Source organism: Dicentrarchus labrax, unplaced genomic scaffold, assembly GCF_905237075.1.
Source record: "Dicentrarchus labrax unplaced genomic scaffold, dlabrax2021, whole genome shotgun sequence".
In the NCBI taxonomy this organism is placed as follows: domain Eukaryota; kingdom Metazoa; phylum Chordata; class Actinopteri; family Moronidae; genus Dicentrarchus; species Dicentrarchus labrax.
The window spans coordinates 11954648-11964165 of record NW_026136707.1 but is presented as its reverse complement, the minus strand read 5'-3'; positions in this window follow the sequence as shown (position 1 = coordinate 11964165).

The following is a 9518-nucleotide window of genomic DNA, read 5'->3' as shown; positions in this document are numbered from 1 at the left end:
TATTTCCACTTTATGCTAATTTAAAATACTTTAATAACACAAAATACAATCAGCAAAGCAATTATAATGCAATATTTTTAGTTGAGATAAGACCTTTGACAACTATTAATGCATCAATTATAATTTCCAATCCAATGATATAATATAGGCTACATTTACTTTTGGTACTTGAGTATGTTTTAATGTAACAGAATTACTCCAATGCAATTCTAGATACTTAAGAATAAAAATACTTTATATTATATATATTTATACGTATAAATATGTGATAATTCAGTATAATAATACACATCCTCCCTCATGGGGCCAAGAAACTGTCAAATCGTTTTTATTTTATGAATATATTTCTGGTTTTGATGCTCTGAATTCCACGTAGAGTGACATGAAGTCTTCTATATGTTTGTAGATTTTAGCGGAGCAGTCATATGTTTAGAGTAGCACAATCTGAATTCTGTTATAAGGCAAATTACCAATATTATATGTTATTACTCAATTGGAGCCACCGAGTAATAGCACAAGTGAATAATAGTAAAGATAACACATTTGACAAAACCAGAAATTAAACATACATTACAGTTTTATTTAATCTTAAAACATGAACCAGAAACAATCCAGACATTCAGACAGACTCATCAACAACAAACATCAACAACACAATCTTAAATGTGAAATTATACATATAAACAGAACAAACAGATAATTCCTGTGGTAGTTATTTGCAGATTTGTTATAAAATTCAATCTAGCTTAGTCTCTCACTAACAATAAAATAAACCCAAAATAAACATCACACATTGTTATATTGCTATATTTTCTTATTAATTGCTGAACTCAAAATATAGGATCATTGTCTGATTTCCACGGTTGTCCTGCAGCTGGTCTGAGACGGCCTCGTCCCCAGAGACAAGGTAGTTTACGATTGACTCTCATCACTGCAACACTAGTACAAGAGTCAGGCTTACGGATGATCTCACACCAGTCTGGATAGTCCACAGGTTTAGATCCACTGTAGGGGAGATTAGAGTTAGAACATATATATGCTGCATATGAGTCTAAATACTTTTTGAGGTTAGGTGAATTTAAACCAAACTCACTGGTCACAGCATCCTACTCCAAAAGGCTCCATGCAGACACACTGGTAACAGTCACTGGTTATCCAGCTCTCTCCTATCCCGTACATTTGTCCCATGTAGTCACAGCTCCCTGAAAATTACAATATGACTTATTGTGAAAAATACAGCAGTGGAATTTACATGTAAATGTTGCAGCAGGTCTGGTTAAAGCTGTTTGATTGCTTTATATACTAGGTATTCTGTTTATGATATAAGGGTGCATCAAATTTCGTAAACTGATCGTATGTTTTGGATGAAAATCGGAATTTGCAAAGTATTCAGTATAACTGTACAATAAATGTAGTGAGGTGAAAAGTTATTTAATAATAATAATTCCCTCTGAAACATAGTGAGGATGCTTTAAAATGTATTTAATTCCTTTCTACAACTGAGCAGATACACATAAAGGCCTATGGGAAATATTCAAATTTTATTACTGTATTTTGTAATGTCATGTATATTAATTATTTCATAATTACATTATATCACACACACACAGACACACACAGACACACACACACACACACACACACACACACACACACACACACACACACACACACACACACAAACACACACACACACACACACAAACTGTACCTTTAGTGTTGAAGAAGCACTCGCCACTGTTATACACAGAGAAACATGGTACACTGGCACTCAGGAACAACAAAACAGCTAAAAACACTCCTCCTGCTGTGTTGGCCATTTCTGAAAAAAAAGGTGCACAGGTTAAAAAAAAATATACACAAAACATAGTAACGAAATGAGGTAAATGCCAGAGTTTTACCTATTTCCACTGTGTAGTATAAAATCCGTCCCTTGCTGTAATTTCTTTCAGCTCTTCTCTTTCTGTTCCTCTTGCTTTCATTCACCCTCTCTGTGCCTCCTCCTCAGCGCCACTCTTGAACTGATCCTCTCCCTCGCCCTGTGCTCTCAGATATTTATACTGAACCCACACGTCTTTATCTCTGCAGTCATTTCTACTGTCTTCACTGCTATTTCCCCCCCCGACCACCACCACCACTTCCACACACTCGTTAATTACCATTCTACATCTGCACACACACATACAGCATGCAGACACACACAAACACACAAGCATTATTATAACAATGTTCGTCATTCCCCTCTTTTACTGCTTCAAGAAATTGCCCTTGTGTATACAGTGTGCACTCTTTCAGATAACATTTGTTTCAGGGGGTGCCATTTGACCCTATCAGTAGATCTCACTGGTGACACCATCCATCGGACAACCACCCAGTGGCCTATTGTCCAACACAGGAGCTGCATGTGCGTGAACCCTTGACCTCTGCTCGTATACTTATTTATTGTGGCATTCAATGAAATTAATTTCAAAAAGTTTTTTGTTTTTATTGTTGAAAAAAATATAAATATTATTTATAGTGCAGTGGTGGAAGAAGTAGTCAGATCTTTTACTTGATACTACATTACAAATACTTAAGTAAAAGCACAGAAGTGTTACCAACAAAAGGTATTTAAGTATTAAAAGTAAAATTACTCATTATGCAGAATGGCCCCTTTCAAAGTGTTATTATAGAATATTATATTATTCTGTTTTTATCACTAACGAATACAAGTAAGAGCATTTTAATGCTGTAGTTCAGAGCCAATCTGAGATACTTTGTATACTACTAGGTAGATTAGTAGTATAGTCGTACATATTATATGGTATTTCTTATGTAAAAAGTGACTACTGAGTAAAAGTGTCAGACAAGTTTAGTACAACTATAAAGTAGCATCAAATGGAGATACTCAAATAAAATAAGTCAAAATTGTCCTTAAGTAAACTTAACTTTGTTATTTTCCACCACTGTTTCATTGTATTTTTTTAAAAAAGATCCTAAGGATGTTTTTGATAATTGTCTTTACAACAGACTAATGATCAAATTCATTGATGCACATCAGTTGCTTAATTCAATTTCATATCATTTTGTTAATGAATCATCAAGCTAATTACAAGATGAATATGGTTTTACATGATTCACTGAACTTAGGTTTCATTTTCCTATTAAAAGTCTCTTTGACATGACATGTTTTTACGTCATTGTGGTTTTTTTTTTTTCCTGGAGCAGGGGAGGGGCATAATATTTGAGGGCTTCCTGGGTAAATTTGAGGATATTTTTGTGTTGGAGGATGGGTTTCAGTGTTTTTTGTTTCTTTGTGCTGGGAGCTGTTTGAACAAACCACCTTGAGTACTCTGATAACATGCGCTTCTCTGGACACACACACACACACACACACACACACACACACACACACACACACACACACACACACACACACACACACACAGTGACACGCACACACACTGATTTGTTTGTTACATTTGAGGAGATTTCATTGCCTAGAGGTTTACTCTAACAGTACCTTGTCCTCAGTGAATATAAAATTAATTTTAGCTCACACTGAATCTGCAGTGGCAACAAACTAACAACACATTGTTTGCAATAAGACAACTATACCCAACAAGATCAACAGGTTTAAAAGCCGTTGGTAAATTGTTGGTCCTCAGATGTGACTACAGATCAAATCAGCTACATAGAAACACACAGAGGTCATGAACTCAACCCAGACGCCCTCTATTGCTGCCACACACACACATACTTTTTTCCTCTCTGCTGTTCACATGCCTTCTGTGCCCCCTGGCCTGTCTATCCAGTTATTTAATTGTTGGCATGAATTGTTTTGAAGAATGGTATGTATGAAACACAAAGGATCCAGAGGCAACTCTTCACTAGCCTGGTGTTCATATTTCGGCGTAGCTCTATAGTGAAACTGAATATTTCATTTTGTGACACCCCTTTGTTGTGTGTGTGAGTGTACTCTCACACAGTAACTCATTTAATTAGAAAGTATATTATCTACTCACATCAGCGCCACTGATTTTCCAGCCAGTGCACATCAGGATGTAACTTATTACATTTCCTTAGAAAATGGACACACTTACATAATAAAATGCCCTTTGAAGAATTCATTCACTGGAAAGTAGGACGTTTCATTAGCCAAAAGTCCAAAAGCATGTTCCCTCTATATAAAAACAATTAATTAAAGTATAAAAATAGTACTTGAAGCATGTAGCTCACTATATCTGATGCAATATAATGTGCATCAGAGATGTGGAGACAGTAATGAATCACTGCAGACCACGTTAACACGTCATCATTTAAGTCGTACATGGATCAAATCAAGATGATAGAAAATGTCCTTAATAGCACTACGACTGAAACATAAGCCAAAAAACAAACGTTTGTCAACAGCATTTAGGGAATGCAATTGTCAAAGGAGTGGTAGGACAATGGCTGTTAACAGGTTTGGCTTTGTCACAATCAGTTATGTCACGAAGGTGCCAGTAAGGTGCCTGTTTGCTCATGGATCAGGATGTACTTGTGCACATCCCATTGTAAAAATAAAAAAAAAGAAGACTATAATTCCTCAGCTGGCAGTCTTGCTTAAAAGATTATTGTGTATGTGGGTGTGTGTGTGTGTGTGTTTAATGGAGAGTGAAAAGAGCAAGTAAATAGTGAAAGATTTTTGTTGATTTTCTTTATTCAGAACATGTATGTTATCGGAAAAGCACCAATACTAATAATGTTTGTTCACTTTTTCTCACAGAGATTGATGTAAGAAATTCCACACAACTGAACATTACAATGATATTCTACAATATTTAGCAACATAATAACACACTGATTTCAAAAACAGTCAAAAACCATAAAAAAAAACCATTTACCCAAACATCTGACTTCATGGGATTTTTTTCCAGAGGTAAAACAATGATTTGATGTCAGTGCCAGACTCTGTAGGAATATGTCTGATATTTAGTTGACAGGATAAAACACAAGAACAACCGAATATCAAACATATCACACAGCCTCTAGCCAATCAGAGCCTCAGCACACTGGAAACACCTGTAGCAGATAGGAGAGACAATGCAGTGAGAATAAGGGCGTGCCAGGCTGAATGTAGGCCACAAACAATACCACAGAATGCATACAATATGTATCAGATAGTCAAGAAAGAAAGTGTCCACCACAGGAGGAAAAGGCCCTTAGGGAGGGAGTCACTAACACAGGGAATCAGAGATCTTGTTGGCATTTGAGATCATCTCTCTGTGACTCTTTTTGCAAGACAAAGACAGAGGTTGCTGGGAAACTGTGGACAGAAGAAGCAAGAAAAGAAAAAGGAGATTCACTCTCACTGAAAAGATACACACAAATACAAATATGAGGATACTCACTAATTCCCTTTATCCATACACAGCGTCCCAGTGAGTAAAAATCTTGGTAAAGCAGGTAGTTCAAGTAAAAAGTGTACTTGAGCTTTGAGCACAGATGCCGTGAAAAAGTAAAATAATAAATAAAAACTGTTAAATGTGTGTGTGAGCTATGAGCTGTGTGTATGATCGTGTGAGCAATTCCTCAGTGGGACAGCATTTATATACACAACCCTGTGAGTTTGGGGGGGACACTCACTCGTTCAGTAACCCACACACTCAGTGCCACATGTAATTAGAGGTATATTGATCAGCTGCTGTGGCCTGCAGCCTTTCCTCCCCACATTAGCCTGATCAATAGATGTGATGTTCATCCTACTGTGAGCTCCCTACCTCACACACTCAGGCACACACACACACACACACACACACACACACACACACACACACACACACACACACACGACTGCCGATGCAAAGTCAAATAACTTTATTATTATTGCCTGTAGGGAGGACAAGCGTGAACACATGACGGTCACCTCCCTAAGCCACTCGTTGTATCCTGTTACTAAGTTTTTCTTTAACAATTCAAATATATCAAATGACTGATGTGTAAACATGAATTCCATCCTGTGTGAGGATCAGCGATCTTAAAGTCAACTTCTCTCAGTATCTGCATGTGTGAGTTGTTTAACTACATTGTTCATATGTTTGCAAATTTTTATATTTTTCCTATTGTGCAGCTAGGTTTACATCAAGAATGTTAGACAATATGCAAAGCTTATTGGACATATAGCAAAAAAAGTTAAAATAAGTCAGGACATTGTGGATATTTCCCTTATAGTAGTAGTCTCATGTGAGCCAGGTGATGGTTTTTATATTACTACCTCAAAATCCTGCCACTTTTACTTAAATAAAAGGTCTCAATACTTCTTTTGCTATTGGTTTTTTGTATATAAGTGTGTGAAGTAACCTACTGGATGAATATTCAGAACCTCATATAAAAGTTTTTATCGGTAAACATCCCATTGTGAATGTTTTTTAAATTTAAATTTTAAATTGACAATCCAACTCCAAGTGGTCAAGGTGACCTCTGACTGTCAGCCTGACCTCTGGTTGTTAAGATGACTGGTGATGGTATTATCATTCTATCTGTGTGGAGTAGTGTGGGACTGTAAACACATGTTGACTTCACATCATCTGTCAGATATGATGGTTAATGAAGAACACAGCACTTTCCCCTACGGGTGAGTGCAGATGTTTTTTTTGTAGTCAGTAAAAAGCAGGCGTAGAACAGGTGTAGCAGATAAAAAGTACACTGTGAGAATGAGAATTTATACAGTGTATGATTCACATATTCAGCTTCATTTACAAACGTCAAACAATTTTTCTCACAAATGTACTTGACATTCTGCGTTTTCAATTTCTATATCAGATTAGAAAGTACATTTCATGAACAACAGCCCTCGTTTGTGACATCAGACAGACTGAATATCCCTCCTCTGCTGTCTCTGTATCCTCTCCTGTACGACACTGACCTTGTGAGCCTATTGGGGCGGAATGATGGCCCTCTGATTGCCTAATTGTGAGCCTGGGGGGAGTATTTTAATCTCCAACAGATGGAGGGCAGTGTGAGGCAAAGTGAAAGATGACAGGGTAATAGAAAGTAAAAAAGGAACTATATGAGGATTAAAAAAATGTAATCCTTTGAATGACTAACATTATTTATATTCAGTATAATAATTCACTTGTAAGCCTTTTCATAGTCCCAGTCACTTCCTCTTAAATACACAGAGCAAAATCATTTACTTCTTCAGTCCAAGCCTCAAAGCTATTATGCTTTTCCACTCACAGGTCAAAGGTCAAAAGATCAAAATCATTTAGATAAATCAGATTAATCTAAAATTAGTTTATATACATATCAATCCGTTTTATTTCTTTTGACATCTAATTTCTAGTAAGGATGCAGCACTAAACATCTAATTATGTAAAACATCTGTATCTAATTTGACAATTTTCAAAAAGGGCAAAAAAGTTTCAATTCTTAAAAAGTCTCCTGCTCTTAATAGAAACAGAGTGACCACACCAATGGATTACATCATTACATCATGACATCCCATAACAAAATGTGCACAAATACAGACATGTCATCAAAATGACATAAACATATTCAACAAAATGATTGCATAAATCAGAATGTGCAGTCCCGTCAATATGGAGCAGTCATGACCAATTTGTATTAATCTAATCCAAAATCAGTGATTGAATAAATCTAACGTATTTAATCTGGAACTTTACAGGAAGTTGAAAAAATAAAAGAAAAAAACACCTGTTCAGCCGAATGAAATACAATCACCATACAATAAAGACTAAATCAAACACTATATTGTTGAATATTAACTAAACTATCTAACAGGAGCGCTTCACAAAGCTGCTGTTGTAGCTTTATTCTATGAATGAAAAAATGCATTTCAAGTCTGATTGAGATTGTTTTGTTTGTAAGTGTTTAGGTTTAAAAGATTTAAAAGATCATTTGCACCACACTCAAAGAAAGGCAACATTTTATTAAAACTGAAGCTTTAGGATGAACCAGAATACAAACTGTACAGCCAAAGCTTCACTGTGAACATAATATAGTGAAGTTTATAGGGAGTGACAGACAAAGGCTTTGGGTTCTCTGATTGGTCTGTGCTTTGGTCTCTCTCTCTCTCTCTCTCTCTCTCTCTCTCTCTCTCTCTCTCTCTCTCTCTCACACACACACACACACACACACACACACACACACACACACACCCTGAGGCAGGGTCACTAAGAAAGAGAGAGGCAGACAAGGTTAACAACGATTATTCAATACCTATCTCTGTGTTTTCAGCGTTGGAGGTGGAGGAGTTATCTAACAGAGGGGGAAAAAGGGCCAGAAAAGCGTAATGTACTGCAACAAAATACACAAATCACATGAACAGATGATGTGCAATTTAACAGTCTCTTCTTCGTTAAGTTTTTCCCAGGGTCGCCTATTTACATGCAGTCAAATAACTGACATCACACAATATAAACGAAAAGTCAGCCTGTTTTGAGGCTCAGCATACAGTAGACCTGTTTTTTTTGTTGTTGATAAATCTACTTTACTACACTATGTGAAGTGTTTGGCTTTTCTCTCTCCACTTTCTGTGTCTTTCTTTGTCTCTCATTCACATAGTTTGCATGCATTAATCATTACCTGTGCAACCAGGATACAGGTTAGTTTTGTTAGTATTACACAACCTTGTGTTTGATAAGCCCCACACCCTTACTATTGTGTACAGTGTGTTATGTGCATAGTTTTATGACATACTGATGACATAGCCATATCTAGCCAATGGTATGATCTGGCCTTATTTTATTGTAATATGCAACGCATGGCTGTATAATGAAACTAGTTCCTTATAGTTCCCTTTATACCATGTTGGAGCCATTTTTTGTGTTTGAGTTCGGGTGGTGCTGTGGGTAGCCAGTCTATTCATGCCAGAGACTAATTGGTGCAGATGTGGTGCACAGGGATGCTTGTGGTTTTTGACTGTGCCTAGGTCGGCTATTGTTTGTTTTTTTGTAAGGGATTTGTTTGTTATAATTTAAGACATACAATGGATTAAAAAAAAACAAATGTTCTGAATTTGGAATATTTTATTTTATTTTTTATTTTACACACGAGACCTAATGAACCAAATGGTGCATCAACATGCTACTTATATAAGTCATGAAAATAAAAAAAGAATAAAAATACTAATTTGTATAATGAATTGAGGAAGAATTTAACAGTGTCACTGATTGTTGGAAGTAGCTGTCTTTAAGTCTGGTGGCAGAAAAGCTTCTGTAACTCTTCCCAGGTGGCAGCAGGGTGAACAGGCTGTGGCTGTGGTGGGTTCTGTCTTTTAGTGTCCTTTGGACCAGATCTGGACCACCTTTGGACCGTAATTAATTTCTGTATTTGAACTGAATGTAAGTGGGCTTTGTGGGCTGTGATTGGGTCAGACCAGTTGTTGCTATGTGGATGACTGTAGGCCCAGTATGCGGTGCAACTGCCATATGAAATAAACAAAATAAAACAATAAAAACAGATGTTGCACTGGATTTGGTTGGCAGATATCAGAACATTTTGGATCAGGAGCAGTGATCTATGTGCTCTGTGAC